The sequence below is a fragment of the Podarcis liolepis genome, assembly GCF_965112155.1.
Source record: "Podarcis liolepis genome assembly, chromosome: 2".
Classification (NCBI taxonomy): domain Eukaryota; kingdom Metazoa; phylum Chordata; class Lepidosauria; order Squamata; family Lacertidae; genus Podarcis; species Podarcis liolepis.
In genome coordinates, this window is record NC_139555.1 from 25214825 (window position 1) to 25233582 (window position 18758).

At 41.1% G+C, this 18758-nt stretch overlaps 1 long non-coding RNA gene across 1 annotated transcript; it reads left to right on the forward strand.

Moving 5' to 3' along the window:
• The first annotated feature begins 8514 nt into the window (after positions 1 to 8514).
• LOC310700702 lies at positions 8515 to 12932 on the forward strand. The gene is made up of 3 exons (XR_014522734.1): positions 8515 to 8837; positions 9788 to 10139; positions 12556 to 12932. It is a non-coding gene; the product is annotated as an uncharacterized lncRNA (long non-coding RNA).
• The last annotated feature ends 5826 nt before the right edge of the window (positions 12933 to 18758 follow it).

Consider the following 18758-nt stretch of genomic DNA (forward strand, 5'->3'; position numbering starts at 1 on the left):
CTCTGAAAATTAGATTGCTTAAAAAACCAAACCAAAACAAATAAAGCAAACCATCCTCCCCTGAGATATATTTGCATTCCATGAAGAGTGATCATATTTTGTTTCAGAGAAGTGGAATAAATGAGTAATTTCTTGGATTATAGCAGCTTTGATCCATAATAAAATCTGAAGAAGGCAAGCTTTGTTTCCCCACCAAACGTTTAAATCGCAAGGCTTCTCCCAAAGACTCCCGAGAACTATAGTTTGTTAAGGGTGCTGGCGACTGTAGCTCTGTTAGAGGTAGGCGACAGTTCCCAGGGTTCAATAAACACAGTGGAGCTTACTTCTGAGTAGTCATGCAATGGATCAAGAACGCACTGGTTTTACTTTGCTGATAACATTAATGGTTCTATCAGCTTTTATAATTGTATCTTCCATTGTTGTAACCTGCTCTGGGAACTTATGTTCAAGGGCAGGTAAGAAATATTATAAATAAATTGAAATGTTGTCATGGTCAGGTAGCCCTTAAACTGATATTTAATGTGAGACCTGCTGCAAACAGGTGTTCCTGCAAAGAGGATTCACAACAAGAAGAAATAAAGAAATAGACCTGCAACAAGCCAGAGTCACATGAGTTGCATGTGACCAACCTGGTAATTGCCCATGCATCCTGACTGGACAAATAGTTTAAATAAAACTCTACACAACTGAGTCACTTGACTTCAAGCTTTTGTATGACAGCTTGAGTAACAATCAGTTGCTCTGCTTGAGCAACAAAATTAATATAAGAGAAACATTTTTGTTTCATGTTCTGCAGGAGAGGGGTGGAAGGAGGAGAGAATTTAGATGGAGAATGGCAGGGGAGTTGCCCCGGAAAAGTGGGGGGAAAGTCAGGAATGAATTAGTATTTTTTGGTCCTCTTGGTCAAAAAGGAGGACAACAAATAAATAGACACAATGATTGCCTTTGGTTAATTCGAAATTGCTCTGTGATAGACCACTGGATGATTAAAAGACTATGTCCTGATCTCTCTATTAACTAACCACGACATAAATAAATATCCCAGTGTGATGTATGCAAGCGATTGCTCTGACTTATTCTGGGAAGAGTCCACATACTTGTGCATCACTTATTCCCATGTTTGGTATAACTTTTTCTCTTGCTTTGTACACAGTCCAGAGAATCAGATCTGCCTTCTTGGGCCTTGCGAAAGTTACTTGGTATTTAATATTGATGCTATCTTCTCTAGCGGGATGGGGAACGTGTTACTACTTAGATGTGGTTGGACTACAATTCCCATCACCCCTGAGCACATTGGCTGGGGTTGATGGGGGACATGGAGTCCAACAACATCTTGAGGGCCACAGCTTCCCCATCTAAAGGACAAACTCAACTCTGCCGATAATCTCTGAAACAAGTATGGGTCGCAAGACTTCATTAAGGAGACACCATTCTCCCTTGCATACCTTAATTTCTGAAGGCCCAGATCTGAACACCTAGCACTGTGCATACTGTATTAATGGGGAAATATTCCCTTGGTAGTGTGCCAAATTAGGCTCCACACATCACATTTTATGTCCACTGAAAAATAGCACTAGCCAAGCATTCTGTGAACGTGGCAAAGAAACAAACTCCGATGTGGAGCAATGCATAAGGGGGGAATGGAGATAAACTTGGAGGAAAGGAACACCCTCCCACCAGCTGTCAAAGAGAACAAGAACAACTACCAGACTTTTAGAAGACAACTGAAGGCGGCCCTGTTTAGGGAAGCTTTTAATGTTTGATGCATTACTGTATTTTAATATTTTGTTGGAAGCCGCCCAGAGTAGCTGGGGAAGCCCAGCCAGATGGGCGGGGTATAAATACATTATTATTATTATTATTATTATTATTATTATTATTATTATTATTATTATTATTATTATTATTATTCTGTCATAATGATGGGAATTTTGCTAGTTGCACATAATAACTACACATGTTTTGCTGCACCATGTACACTTACACCCTGCACCTACATCACATTTGTTTTCCTGTTTGTTTGTAGACCACCCTTCTTCCAAAGGAGCTCAGGGCAGGAGACACAAACAATAATGTTACATATAAAACCAAAGCGCCAGCAAACTATTGAAGCGTTCAAATGCTTCACCTGGGGTTTAAAGCAAACACATCTGACCTACAGTCCTTACCCCAATGCCTGTGCTTTTTCAGTTGCCTTCAAGAAATCATCAATAAGGGGAACAGTCATATCTTCAAAGGAAGGGAGCTCCACAGCAGAGAAAAAGCCCTTTCTCTGGGCCATGAGATGAGCTTCCCTAAGTAGGCCTAAGTAGGCAGATGTGCCTTAACCATATATAGGTCATGGCTTCTATATCTACTGTGAAACTGTAAGCCAAAGATAAGTATCTGGGTTTATATCTGGCAAATCTAACTTCTTGTATTGACTGTTGGCATCCAGGAATGATCTACTTCCATAAGACTGTAACCCTTGCGATGGTTTGTTTTTCTGTAAAGGTTGAGTAAAAGGCCCACTCTCTTTGAAGTTTATTAATCATGAGTATTTCTGGAGTCGATTTCAGCATGATGCATAGTCTCCTTTACAAATCGGAAATGTATGCACTGACATTTCTAATCTCATGGCGCACAGGCCTTTGGAAACAGAAGACAAATGAGAACAATATGGGCCTTTTTCATTGCTCTGAGAGAAATTAAGGGGACAGAGAAATGGTTTGCAGATTTGGAAATCTGAATCCATGAAGGAAAGGTTTCTTTGCTATCTGAGGCTCTCTGCTGATATAGAAAAGCTGTGGTTAATTTTCATTTGAGACAGTGATAGTTATCTGTTGCTACACACAACATAGGCATTGTGCTGCCTATAATTTATATTTTTAAAATATAAATTTGGGTACTGAGGTGTTACAATGCATGGGGCGGCAGTAAGTTATTTCAGGATTGGCCAGAGAGCATATGCCAGATATTCAATTACACATGGTTCAAATGATTGCACATAATTTAGCCACAGCTGAAGAAGAAAGGTTGCTGGAGATGTGCAAACACAAACTGCTCAAACCATGGACAAGTTTTGCCTTTAGATGCTGATGGAGCAATCCCCTTTGCTCTGTTGCATTCCTCCCTAGAAGTATAATGACTTTGTTGCACTCTACAAGAGCTCCTTTAGTTGATTTTGCTCCTGTAGTTGCAAAATCAGGTGTTTACCTTGGAAAAGTTAAGGAAATAATAGACAAAGGCTGTGAAATATTGGGAAATATTTTTATTTTTATATTTACAGCAGTGACATAACATTTTTTAAAACACACACACACACACACACACACACACACACAGAGAGAGAGAGAGAGAGAGAGAGAGAGAGAGAGAATTTATCCATTAAATTCAATATGTAGGCAGAAAGAGGCTGTAGTTTCTAAAGAGAATTTTACTGCAGAAGCCATCTCATTGGGTCAAAAGAATCACCAGTGGTTGGTGTTGCTTTGTGCTTTCTAACAAACTTTTCTCAAAAGCCCTTAAAAAATTTCTCAGCTGATTTCAGTAGAGACCTATCCATTATACCACGGTCAAATTTTGCAAGGGGGAGAAAAGAGACGAAAACTAACAAACTGTCCTTCTTTTAAAAGTTAGCAGTTCAGTGTTCCTGGGAAACATTCTGAAAATATTCCTCTGGAATTCTGACCTGCCCTGTTCCAGTCCAGTAACTGGACTGGAAAAACAGAACCGCAATATCTATGCCAGATATTTAGGAGAACCTGAGATTGTTGTCACATTAAGGCAACCTTAGCTTTTTCTGTGAAATGGGCACCACGGGTCACACTGAGTTGAACAACATGAACCAAATCCTTCATTTTCATCTACCTTTGCTTATGTGGTTAAACTCAGCCTGAGTTTCATGAGAGCCAGTGTGGTGTAGTGGTTAAGAGCGATAGACTTGTAATCTGGGTAGCCGGGTTAGCGTCTCCACTCCTTCACATGCAGCTGTTGGGTGACCTTGGGCTAGTCACACTTCTCTGAAGTCTCTCAGCCCCACTCACCTCACAGAGTGTTTGTTGTGGGGGAGGAAGGGAAAAGGAGAATGTTATCAAATCCAAACTCCTCCTCCTCTTCTTCTTCATGAGCACCACTTCACACAATGATCCATACACGTGGAACAGCATGTCCCAGTTTAGCAAGCACATCCTGTGGCAGCATCTGAAACAGTCTTAGAGAAAATGTCCAAGGTCAGTTTTATATGGATTTTATAATTGTTCAAGTTACGTATAGGAATTGTATATCTAGAAAATGCAGTGGTAATAAATGGACCAATCTCACCCGACACTGTAGATTCCAAAAGCACGTAATTTTAATATGTGGGTTTGACCGTTGGCAAGAGCCATTATTTGCATTGCACGCTATGCTTCTTCTGGTAAGTCTGTCTCAGATTCCAGAAAAACACTTCTAACGCATAATATGTAACTTGGAGCTAACATGACAAATTCACAGATTGCATTTGCCAGGCACTGGAAAGGGTGGCAGACATGGCAAAACCAACAAAAGGATCGAACCTTTGGGTATCTTCAATATATGGAGCACAACTGCAGCTTGCCATTTCTTTTCTAAACCAGGTGGTTTTCTATGATCTTGCAGTCAAACCCTGAACCTGCCACAGTGGGTTAAGAAATGCTACTTTACGCTTGGTGTCTGAAAGACACAGATAACAACAACAACAACAACAACAACAACAACAACAACAACAACAACAACAAAAATAAATTTATATCACGCCCTCCCCTGCCGAAGCTGGGCTCAGAGCGGCTAACAACAGTAAAACGATAAAACATTCTAAAATCATTTCATTATAAAATTAATTCCAATCAAATTAATGGCAACCATTGGGCTAGAAGTTCTGTGAGGATTGCCAAAGGAGGGAGTCAGGCTGTGCCCTGGCCAAAGGCCTGGTGGAACAGCTCTGTCTTGCAGGCTCTGCAGAAAGATGTCAAGTCCCGCAGGGCCCTAGTCTCTTGTGACAGAGCGTTCCATCCCTTTTTTCTTTTTTCTTTTTTGCTATTGTGCTATAGCTTATCTTCCTAGTTTCCCTCCTTTCTGTTTCTGCTTAAGATCATGTGTTTAAAACACATCCAGGGTGTGCCCTACTTTGCAGAAAGCAGCCCTCTGTCTGAAGGAGTCTTTCATCTGAAGTACTGTCCAGTCCACGCCTGGTTTGAATATAAAGGGCTGTCTCCAACGAAGTCATTCCAGTAGTGCAATGGGATGTCTTCTCCATCTCCTTCCACTGCACACCCCCATACTCCTTGTGTTGTTGTTGTTGTTTAGTCATTTAGTCATGTCTGACTCTTCATGACCCCATGGACCAGAGCATGCCAGGCACTCCTGTCTTCCACTGCCTCCCACAGTTTGGTCAAACTCATACTGGTAGCTTCAAGAACACTGTCCAACCATCTCGTCCTCTGTCGTCCCCTTCTCCTTGTGCCCTCAATCTTCCCCAACATCAGGGTCTTTTCCAGGAAGTCTTCTCTTCTCATGAGGTGGTGAAAGTATTGGAGCCTCAGCTTCAGGATCTGTCCTTCCAGTGAGCACCCAGGGCTGATTTCCTTCAGAATGGATAGGTCTGATCTTCTTGCAGTCCATGGGACTCTCAAGAGTCTCCTCCAGCACCATAATTCAAAAGCATCAATTCTTCGGTGATCAGTCTTCTTTATGGTCCAGCTCTCACTTCCACACATCATTACTGGGAACACCATAGCTTTAACTATACAGACCTTTGTCGTCAAGGTGATGCTCCTTGCGGTTTCCTCAACCCTCTGGGGGAAGATTTGAGAAGAATAGGGAAAAGAGGGTGGGGGAGTCTTGTGGTGAAGGTGAAAGTCCCTGCTCTAATGGGGAAGCTTTTTTTTTTTTTTTTTTGAGACAAAGGGACTTGACATTAGTATTATCCAGAATCCAATTTCATATGTGAATTAGTTCAATCTTGGCCCCCCACCCCCAATTTATAATTTGATGCTTTAAACATACTACTTTGAGTTTAGGCTTTAAGGTTCATGAATATGAATTCAAAGCAGGGAGTGACATTTAATCTGCAATTGTTCAAGTACTGGTCAGCTTGTGTCACAGTGTGCGGTAAGGCAATGAAGGTCTCGTGGTTGGGTTATTGCTTAGAAATTGGGCAAATTGAGCCTGACTAAGCCCACTGTGTCTTCTGTTTTGCAATTTTGATCCAGCAACCTTTTCATCATCTGCCAGAGTTGGAGCATAGAACTTAATGAATTGTCCAGAAATGGTTCTCTGGATCGTGACCAGAACAACTCAAAGGGACTCTTGCAGCTGCAAGTGTTTTGTGGGTTGGATGACAAAATGTTGTATACATGATACAGATTCAACTGCTGCCACTGCAGTAAAATAATGGGGCTGATTGAGGGGACTGCTTTGCCACTGGTGTAAATCAGCATAGTCATATCTGAAGCCCAGCCCAACCACATGTTAACAGGAGCTTATTTTTTATTGTTCTGATGAGATTTTTATACATGCTGAGAAAAAGGACAACCATACCACGTGCGATGTTTTGGATATACATCAAATCCTTCACAGCAGCCGACCAAAGAGACTGCTGTTGAATTGCTTAAAAGAATACAATTGATGGGACTATCCCATTAACAAATGCACAGCATTACAAGGACAACATGAAGAAAGAGTCAAATGCACTAAAAGTCTGTGATGTTTGGACACAGGCATGCAACAGAGCCATATGGCTATGGGAATGTTTTTTTTTTTAAAAAAATATTATTTAAGATTCGACAATAACATTAAATCAACAACAACTAATACATCAATTCATTACATCTGACCATCTTTAAAGAAAAACTATTGTATTAATAAACTTCTCCTGGCAGAACTAGAATGATTCTTGAAAAATAAGAAACATAATGTTTTTGGTATCTGATAAAAATAAAGAAAGTAATACAGTAATTTGGAACTGTGTGGAAAGAACAATAGAAATAATAATACAATGAGACTAATCGGAAGTTAAATGTGTTTCTTCTTTCTTTAAATTCTTTTTTAATAAATTTTTCTTTTCTTCTCCCCCCCTTTTCTCCCCCCTTCCTCCTTTGATTCCCCCCCTTTCTTCTCACTTTCTTCTTTTAGTCTCCTTCTTCCTGATTTGCTAAGAAAGAGATGAAGTTAAATATGGCTATGGGGATGTTTTGAAGGTGTGTCTGTATTGCTGGTCTGGTGTGGAACCTAAGCAGGTTTAGCTGCCTGGATGGGAGACTGTCTGGCAACTGAACGCAAGCTGCTTGAGCAATTAGGAGGAAGAGTAGGGTAGAAGTCCAATACGCAAATATGGAAACAATCTATAATCATATTGCAATGGCTTTTCTTTAACTCTCTCCCTCCCCTTCATTTCTGATTTCTGCATCATCCAAGGCTGTGGCATTTCATACTGGAAAATCTTTAAAGTGTAACTGATTCTTAGACTGCATCTGAACTGGAAATGGCCCAGGTCTGCTGAATGTCAACATTGGGATTTGTCAACTTCATTTTCTCCGATATAATTTTTTATTGAGTTTTCCAAAATTTCTCAAATTAGCTTCAAATTAGATAACTGCATAACAACTTTGTTTCGTAGATTGACTTCCCACCCACAGCTCCACAGTGTTTTTTATTTAAACCTTTTTCTATTGCATTATATAAGAAACTATGATCTATTACAAAATAACCCCTCCAGTACAATTATTTTATTGGAATTTGTCAACTTCATGAGTCTAAGGCTGTGTTTTCAAAGGTGCTGCTTTCCTTTCACATGGCTGTTTGAAGCAATAAAGTTATATTCACTGAAAAATAAGGAATCAGACACTAATGTTTACAATTATACACAAGCTGCTATCTTGGGCTGGAAACCCATCTTGACAACAGCACTATTTCTACAACATCACTAAATGGTCTATGGCAGCAGGTAGCCAACGTGGGGCCCTCTAGTTGTTTTGGACTACAACTCCCATCAGCCCCAGCAAGTGTGGGCAATTGTCAGGGATGATGGGAATTGTGGTCCACAACATCTGGAGGGCACCAGTTTGGCTATTCCTGGCTTGTAGTTCCAGGAGCAGTGGGCGTTGGGTCGTTGGGAGTTGGAAAGGAATAAGAATGACAGGATGAAATTGGCCACAGCTTTATTGATTACAGAAGTCAGTAGGTTTGGGCATAGTCATTGGGTGTGTATTATGAATCAACCAGCCCATTTGCTGGGTGATTATTCCTTCACAGTCGATCCTGGGTTTAGGATCACCTCATGACTTGCATCAGTTCTGGGCATTGCCTCCAGGATGCCATGTGGGGAATTCTATGGCCTGTCTGGGCATTTGCACAGAATCTTTACCCCTGGACACCTTTAATGGGGTACCCTGGTGGGTAAATGTACCCCTTATTCCTCAAGGGTCTCTTTTACAGGACACCATTTCTCCAGTTTTCCTAGCAGTAGCCCTTAAATTGAGAGGAGGGGAGGACTTTTGTGAATGCTTGAAAGGAATACTCACAAAATGAGGATGTCCATGCATTCCTGACAACCACAGACTTCTCTTGGTTTTGGATAGGACCATTGGGTGCCTCCAGATACTAGTTTGTGGGAGGGATTCAAGCACATTAGGGTTGCTTGTTTAAAGTAGATTAAAGTGCTCTGTTGTCCTTGCACAACAAATTGTGGGATGTAAAGGTGCAGTAAAGTGCAACATTCCGACAGAGGACTAACGGCCTCCATGTTCTAACCGGTTGCTGTGACAACCAGTATGTTGGTTGCTGGTAGTTTTGAAAGATAACTGCTCAGTTGCAGTCACCTCAGGACCAACTTCCCTCTGGTATAGTTTATTTGCTTGTTATGTAACTTAAGCCTGTCTTCAGGCACAGCTCTGTAAACCTGAATGAATCTGAGAGTAAAATAGTTTTATATTAACACGAATCATATTTGTGTGTGTATTCTTTAAGAGGGATTCAAAGGGATTTTTAACCAGGAAGGCATCTTTATTAGAACTCAGACGAGTCAGCAACAAGCTGATCACTGCATAAACTTATAAAGGGGATTGTTTAACTCTGCTAAAGTAAACCTTCCCACACAAATCCCCCCCCCTTTTTCTGGAGGGGAGATGGACATTTTGTGGTTTGGAAATTGATGGAAAAATGCACTGAAAAGTGTGGGGGTGAACAAATGATTAAGGGGAAAGATGTGTAAACACCTCACAAGGAAATCGGGATGAATGCAGGACAACTGCCCATTGTCTTGTAACCGCTCTGTAAACAAATCAGAACAAATACTCAGTGAAGACCAGAAACAGTCAAACCACCATGTCAGCTTTGTCCAAGTCAATCAGGATGGATGTGCGATAAAAAGGTCATCTTGAGGAGCCTCAAATGTTCCTTTGTCTTACCTTAACAGGAGGCTTACAGTGATAAAGTGTGAGAAACTCTGGCAACACTGTAAACATGATGTGGTTTATAATAAAAAGCCAAAGAAAGCAAGGAAAAAGGAAAAAGAAAAGAGAGCAACGTCTCCTGGGACACGGCGTCAATGTAGGTCACCGCTGTGTTGATGGTGTTGGAGGAGAGATTACACAATTTAGCAAAATTTGCAGGCAGCACTTTTCAGGAGAAAGAATACGGGAAACATTTCCAATACACCCAACGCTGAATCCTGCCGGAATATTTGTGAGCAGGTGTATTGGGTATGCCAAGGCTCAGCATGAAAACATCATTCCTGTTTGTTGATTAAGGTGCTAAATTGTCTAAAGCTGTCTCTGCTGTCATCTCTTAGAGCAGGGATCTCAACTTGTCGTGAGGAGGGACCCACTTGGAACTTCAACCTGTGGTAGGAAACTCAGTTCCAAGAGACTGTAGTGAGGGCCAAGCAGTAAAGGAGAGAAGGCATGGGAGAGGAGACCAGTGATAAAGAGGTGGAGCCTATACACTCAATTGGAGCTAAGGACTCAAGAGGCCATGGACCCAGTTGTGGAGATTTCAACAAACCATCTAATTGGAGGGTCTTTTATTATGATGATCTCAGCTCAGCTGGTACCTGCATTGGATGTGAAATTATTTTTATACAGTGGTACCTCGGGTTAAGAACTTAATTTGTTCTGGAGGTCCTGAAGCGTCTGTAACCCGAGGTACCAATCTATATGTAATCATTTTCCATTGTTTTTATATCTGCAATATTTCTATATGTTTTTGCTGCATTGAGAAATTACGTTGAGATGCTTCATAGGAAACGATTCACAAATGAAAACAACAACACTGGCAACAATATTGTAGTCCAGGCATAGGCAAACTCAGCCCTTCAGATGTTTTGGGACTACAACTCCCATCATCCCTGACCACTGGTCCTGCTACCTAGGGATGATGGGAGTTGTGGTCCCAGAACAACTGGAGGGCCGAGTTTGCCTATGCCTGCTGTAGTTCTTTATCTCATGACCTCGGATGAAGATCCCTTTATAATTTCGCTGCATTATTCCAAATGCTTTGACTTGCCATTTGGAAACCAGAAATAAAGGCTTAAGGATCCAAAATCAGATAGCATGAGAAAATGAGATTTTATTTGCATTCTCCAAAGCCCGCAAGGGCAAAGTGGAGAAAACGAGGATCTTTTTCCCCTTCTCTTCTGCATTTCTCCAGCCTCATCCTTATGTAGGATTAAACAAAAAGAGCAAGCAAGCCGCTTCAAAGCAAATGAGGCCCTTAATTTAGCATGGAGCAAAGATGGCTAGCTGTTAAGGTATTATCAGATTACAATAAAGGCTCTCTTGGTCTCAGGAGGCTCTGGTTTGGTTCCCGGCATTGCTGTTAGAGCTGGAAGTCGTAACCACAGATTATAGCAATGAGCGTCCAAATTTCCATATCCCAGCCAAAGATGCTGCTCCCTCAAGTTGCTATTTAACTGGGCCTTCTGTTTACACGATAAATAGTGTAATTGCCCTTGTATAAGCATAGCCCGAGGGAGCTGAGTTTTCAGTTACCGATTATCTCTGCAAAGGAAATGAATGAGGGCTTATCCGAGCTGTGTGCAAGTGACCTCTCAGATTTCTCCTCCCTTCTTTTGAGTGGAGGAATTGAGGAGGGGGAAACCATTTCACCCCATTTCTCCAGAGAAACACGAGCATGTCAGCACTGCCAGGCATGAGCATGGGTTGGCACAGAAGGAAGAAACAGAGGAGATAGGCTGAGTGGTGTGAATCTGAATTGGGAGGGTGGGATCTCCCCTTTCAACCCTGTTGCTTAGGAAGAGGAATCAGGGATGACAGCTCCCACACACCCTTTTCCTGCAGAATGGAAAGACTCAGTGGAAGCTCAGGAGGGCTTGGAGCCCCAGAGGGGAAAGGGGGAACCAGAAGTGGCAATGGCCAAACAGGAGGGGGAAGTCTTACTGCCTAGAGGTCTTCACAGATAGGAGCGGATCTACTCACTTTGAAAGAGAAGACACCTGCAATCTCAACATCCCTGCAGGGCGAGCAAATCTTGCAAGTGAGCATGCCTAACTTCATCTTTAAAATCTTGGCAGGTAGGGCAGGGAAACTGTTGGGACATCTTCATTGCTTCTACCCACTTCTGAACTTCTCAACCTGCTCTTGAACTCCTGAATTCTGACTCATGAGCTTTGTGTCCGCTGCTGAGTCTGTGCTGAACAAAGACCTATTTCTTACTTACAAGTTAGAAACTCTGCTTGCATTTTATATATAAATTTTTATTAGTTTTTTAACATATAATTTTCAACAATAATTAAACATACTTTTATATCTTATACCATTTTTTGACTTCCATCAATCACATCTGAAAATTTCCCAATCTTTTCCACTTAACATACATTTCTTACTTCCACTATTACATTTAAATCTCGTAATTAATATCTATTCTTTCTCTACTTTGCAATGTTTCATATATTTCTCCTTACAAAACTTCTTGTAGTCCTACTAGCATAATTTGTTGATTACAGTTGCTCTTCAAATAGTTCATATATTTCTTCCAGTCTTCTGTGAATCTCTGGTCCTGCAGGTTTCGAATCCTTCCTGTCATTTTATCTAATTCTGCGCAGTCCATTAATTTTGTCTGCCATTCTTCTTTTGTCGGAATTTCTTCTTGCTTCCATTTCTGGGCTAACAATACTCTTGCCGCTGTTGTTGCATATAAGAACAATTTAACATCTTGTCTATTAATATCCTCACCTATAATACTAAGTGAAAATGCTTCTGGTTTTTTTTAAAAAATGTATATTTCAAGATCTTTTTCATCTCATTATATATCATTTCCCAGAAGTTTTTTTTTTTAATTTTCTTACATTCCCAAGAAACTCTGCTTGCATGTTGAGGGGCAGGAGCCAAGACACACCATTAGCAGTGACAATAGCATATAATGTTATCCAGGTGGCAAATCACAGAAATCACAGAAAATTTGCCACCTGGATAACCATGTAGGGAAGGGGCTGTGTTTACTTTGCGCCATGTTCTTTTACCCCACCAACATTTCGTGCTAAAAGTCATTGCATCCTTGGCAAGCAGTTTTATGAACCTGACATGTTTCATTCTTTTGTAGAGAAACAGTAAACCTTTTATTGGACACAATGTATGGAATCCCAGAAGCTGCTGGAGCATCTGGAGGAATGATGCAAATATAAAGTGATTTGATACACTTGCTTCTTGGAAAAGTTGCATTTGTAGAAGGGAGGGGGGCGGGAATACCCCCCCTTTCATCGTTTCTTCTTTTCAGCTCTTGAAATGGACACAGAAAGAAATATGAGTTGGAAATATTAAAAACCGAACCAAACTAAAACCAAAGGAACCTGGCCGATAGTGGATTTGCATCAAATAACGAATTCATGTTTTCAATTGTCTGGATGTAATTTCAAGGGGTGCCTTATTAGAAACTTTAACTATCATATGAGAATGCCTCATTAAAAACTTTAAACATTATTGCTCTGCTGGAGTCTCCTGTGGATAGATTTCCTTTCTCACCTCTGCCAGATGATCGAGTTTAGAGGTAGGTACAATGTGGAAAAATCACTTGTGCATTCATTCAACACTTCCATAGCCTGGGAGGAAGGGGGGGGGGGAGTAGTGGAAATGGCTTGAATTTATAGATCTATAAAGTTTTTTCGACACTTGCATTGTTTTTAAATGGACTTTTTATAAATGGGATTTTTGAATGTGCTCATGTTTTACTCCGATATTTTGTGGTTCATTAACCTTTTGGCCTGGAAAATCATGGAAAGTCAAGCCTTGCACACATGTCAGCATGGCAAAAGGAGAACGAACAACATCTAGGAGCATGTTGCAATGAAGTGCAATGGGCGACAGGATATTAAACTGTTTTTATACGCAACAACAGTGGCAAGAGTATTGTTGGCCCAGAAATGGAAGCAATAAGAAATACCAATGAAAGAAGAATGGCAGACAAAATTAATGGACTACGCAGAATTGGATAAAACGACAGGAAGGATTCGAAACCTGCTGGATCAGAGATTCACAGAAGATTGGAAGAAATATACGAATTATTTGAAGAGCAACTGTAATCACTGGTAGGACTACAAGACGTTTTGTAAGGAGGAATATATGAAATATTGCAAAGAAGAGAAAGAAGAGAGATATTAGTTATGATATTTAAACATAATAGTGAGAGTAAGAAATGTAAATTAAGTGGAAAAGATTTCAGATGTGATTGATGGAAGTAAAAAAAAAATGTATAAGATATAAAAGTATGTTTAATAATTGTTGAAAATAATATGTTAAAAACCCAATAAAAATATATATAAAAGAAGTGCAATGGGCATTCTTTAGAAAACGAATGATTCAATCTGCTGTTACTAATATCTACTGACAACAGCTTCCTTTTGATTGTTGTTAAACTTTTTATCCTTCCTTTACACCAAATGGTGCACAAAGTGGCTAACAGCAATGATACCACATACACAATAAAGCAGCAATAAAATAAAAGGCAAAAACAACACAAAACAACCCTACAGGCAGATAAAAAAGTCAATAAAAGCAAACTCATTTAAAGTGTAAATGTTGCAGCATGTATTCAAGTCAGCTTATGGGCCACAGACCAGACTAAATTAAAAAAATGTATCTGGCTCCCAGTGGGTAGCTCCTTTCAGAGATGGGGCTACACGGGTGTGGCCTTCGTACAGAGCCCCCGGTTGTCTCACGGACTATTGACCCGTACACCACTAATCCGCTGCCACCAATCAGGTCGTCCCCAGTAAATCACTTAGTCTCAGTCAGGTTCTCAAGCTAACAAAGAAGAGTGTAGTTTATTGCAAACACAAATAAACTTAAACTGCATTCAAAACGTTGTTACTCTTTACCTTCTTAGTCTTATTTTATCCTGTCTCTAACTCTTCTACCTCCCCTCACACAAGAACAAACTCCACTAACTGTCTCTCTATTTCCAACTGTCTGCCAACTGCTTTCCCAACTGCCTTTCCCAACCAACCAACCAACCCAAATCTTGGGCTAAGCCCTTTTATAAACAGGTAGGCTCTGCCTCTGGCTTTTCTATTGGTCCACCTATTAACTCTCTCCTCCTGTACAGACATTTTAAAAAGAATGGGCAAACGCCATACCAGGTCTTCCTTGGCTAGTAGGAGTACCAGCGCTTGGGTTCCACCACTGAGAAAATCCTCTCTTAAGGTCCTGCCAAATGAGCTTCTGATGTTAGTGGAACAGAATCTTGAAATCTGGACAGGTTTATACTGAAGAATGCAGCCTTTCAGATAACCTTGTCCCAACTTGTGCAGCACTCAGCTACGTTTTGTACATTCTCTGGTCAATATATGTAATCCAAATTTTGTACATAACTCAAGATAATATTTAATTTGAGAGCCTGATGGGGCTAAAAAGGGGGTAAAACAATTACAGTTGGTGCCTCTTTTCCGTGGTTCAGTGTCACCTTCTGTTCTCAGGTTGTGTTCTGTTTTGTTATGACAAATTCAACTTTCCTTAGAAAAAGAGAAATGGAAAATACCTCCGAGATACATTTGATGATCTTCCTAGAAATTACATCACTAGAGTTTAATGGACTGTACTTTGTGTTTAATTAATATTAAGAAAAGAGAAGGAGTGAGGAATCATTCAACCTGAATGAAATTTTCTTCAGTCCTGCTAGTAATGCTCAAGGCAAAAACATTTTGCATCCTTACAAAAATGCAAGTAGATTATATGTTTTTTACATTTACTCAGAAGTCACAGAGACCCTTTGGCAAGATGTTTGCTTCATTAAATAGCTGTGGTTTTTTTTAACCCACTGAAGTAATTAAAATCACTCTGAACATCAAAGCAGGACATAATGTAGAGATATATATTTAAGGAAATTTAAGAAGTGACTGCTTCTTAATTCTATGTGTGTCTTCTATAGACCAATGATAAAACTGAAAGAAACCTGATAATGCATTTTTTAACAAACAATTTTATTGGTTTTAAATACAATAACTATTAAGCACTTATCCAGCAGTACAACTAAAGGTGTTTGCTTTATCCATTGCCTCTACACATAAACTTACACATTCAATATTCAAACATATTACTTAACGTAACCCCTCCACTGAGAGTACTGAGCGGTTGGTATAAAAAGATCTTGATTGTGGTCATTAAGATATTTTTAAAAATGGGTCCACATTCCTTGTAAGGTGTCTTTATTCATTATGCCTTTAATTGCCCTCTTGTGTCTGGTGAGATGTTCAGACTTTGCTATATCCCAGATATTATTTTCCCATATGTTCAGGGGTATTTCAGTCTGGTTATTACTACTGTTACTACCACTACTACACTATGTGTGGGGAAGCCTGTGGCCATCCAGCACATGGCTGAACAACAACCTCCATCAGTCTCAACTAGGATGACCAATGGCTAAGCATGATGAAGGCTGTGGTTCACTAACATCTGGAAGGCCAAAGATTCCTCACCACTGTTCTACACTATGTACAAAACAGGAAGGGTTACAAATAATGAGGTGACAGCTCCCTGCTGCAAAGGCTTAAAAATAGATCCAAGGACGACAACAGATGAATACAAAGTAGATGGACCCAAGGGTAACCAGGGAAGAAGATGCTCCGCCCCCCAGTTATAATAGAGCAGGGATGGGAAACCTGTGTCCATCTACGTATTGTTCAAACTTAAAAATGGAAAGCGTAATGCTGGTGGTCAACAAAAGAGGTTTAAAGACTCTCTCAAGGCAAATCTAAAAAAATGTAGTATAAACACTGACAACTGGGAAACACTGGCCTGCAAGTGCTCCAGTTGGAGAACAGCCTTTTACCAAAGGCATCATGGGCTTGGAAGATGCTCGAACTCAGGACGAAAGAGAGAAACGTGCTAAGAGGAAGGCAAGCTTGGCAAACCCTCACCATGATCAACTTCCGCCCAGAAACCCAGGTCCCCACTGTAGAAGGACGTGTGGATCCAGAATTGGCCTCCACAGTCACTGACGGACTTACTGTTAAAACCGTGTTTGCGTGACCAGGCGGCAACAGCCCCAGCCCCCAGGGATCATAAGGAAGGAATAAAGACTCTGACAACATTATATGGAAGAAGAAGAGTTTGGATTTGATATCCCCCTTTATCACTACCCGAAGGAGTCTCAAAGCGGCTAACAATCTCCTTTTCCCCTTCTCCCCCACAACAAACACTCTGTGAGGTGAGTGGGGCTGAGAGACTTCAAAGAAGTGTGACTGGCCCAAGGTCACCAAGCAGCTGCATGTGGAGGAGCAGAAACGCGAACCCGGTTCCCCAGATTACGAGACTACTGCTCTTAACCAATACACCACACTGTCTTAAATTAAAATTAAAATTAGGTCACAACTTTATTAAACTTCCGAATGTAGGAAGAGCTTGGTTTAGGCCTTGGGTGTGTATCCCTCCCAGCCCCCCAGCTGGGGGGAACTGGGGCACATCAGGGTAAATGGGATATGGGGGTGCACTGCGAGACATAAGTGTAGCAGGCAGCCAAGCCCATGTCCCCACAAGCAGGGTAGTTCACTGACGACCTTTCAGTGTATGACCAGTGACACCCATATATATAACCCCTTTAAGAGGGGGACGCTGGAATTGCTGCCGCAAGGGTGTGTGGGAGTCACCACTCCACCCCCATATAGGGAAGAAAAGAGGAAAGGATTCCACCCAAGACCCTAACTGCCAAAGTTGTGACAAATTGCTACAGGGAAGACAAAACCTGCCAATGCAGGAAAATTTCTTCCCAGCCCTTCAACAGCAAGCAGCAAAGACCGTAGCAGCGCCCGCTAAGCAGGAAGAAAAAGTTAACCTGCAAACAAGAAACACTAAACAAAGGGAGGGTAGGGAGGGTGAATCTCCAGAGCCGACTGCCGGGCTATTATCGGCTCCACCCCCTATATATAATGGGGCTGGCCCCACCTCCCAGCAAGAAACTTGACTACTGAGGCTGGGCGTGAGCCTCCGAAAATTAACACTGAGAGGCAAGCCAGCCCCTGTTTGCCAGTAAGCTCCCTGGGAATTGCAGCACCACGCACAATCCCACAAAAGGCACCCACAATGTAAAGTGTGAGTGCTCATTATGGAAGACAATCTTACTCTGTTACAAATGATTGCCAAAGAAGAAGAAGATTGTTGGACAAAAGTAGCAGTTTACAGAGAGTGTAGGTATAGCAGCACACAATTTGCCACTATATATTAAACTAGAGCTTTCCAGGGTGTCAAACACAACAGCACTGTTTCTGATGTAGACACGTGTGACAGAGTTGCTTTGCCATCATTTTGAGTGAGATAAAAGTGTTGATCGTCGCAAAATATACTATACAGCAGAGGAGAGCTCACTGCTTCTTTGGTAGAGTGTCAAAGAGGCTTGTAAAAACTCCTAACTGGTGAGCATTGTCCTTCGCAACATTTTCTAATAATATTCACCACTAGGCACTTTCGCATTGGCCTAACTTCTGTTGATGCTGGATGTATTTTTTTGTAGTTTGATATTAGTTCTTGTTTAAACAAATAATGTTTGCATAATTGCTGTCATTTGTAGTGACGCTGCAAGATCCAGCTTTCCATATTATGGGGGTCTTTTTATGGATAAATCTTGCAGCAGGCCATTTTTAAAATGGAAAATTGAGTCTGAACTAGTAACCTAGGGGTCAGCAAACTTTTTCAGCAAAGGGCCAGTCCACTGTCCCTTGTGGTGGGCCGGACTATCTATCTATCTATCTATCTATCTATCTATCTATCTATCTATCTATCTATCTATCTATCTATCTATATTGGGGGGAAATGAATGAATTCTTATGCCTCACAAATAACCCAGAGATGCATTTTAAATAAAAGTATACATTCTACTCATGTAAAAACACACTGCTTCCTGGACTGTCCGTGGGCCAGATTTAGAGGGCGATTGGGTCGGATCCGGCCCCTGGGCCTTAGTTTGCCTACCCATGTACTAACCTAAGGATGGAATCTCACACCATGCAGCAGTTACTGAATATAGCAATTACTCTCTTTGTCTCCTTTGTAACATTTTAACCACATATGGAATTATGTCAGTGTACAGTGGTACCTCGGGTTAAGTACTTAATTCGTTCCGGAGGTCCGTTCTTAACCTGAAACTGTTCTTAACCTGAAGCACCACTTTAGCTAATAGGGCCTCCTGCTGCCGCCGTGCCGCCGGAGCACGATTTCTGTTCTCATCCTGAAGCAAAGTTCTTAACCTGAGGTACTATTTCTGGGTTAGCAGAGTCTGTAAGCTGAAGTGTCTGCAACTTGAAGTGTATGTAACCTGAG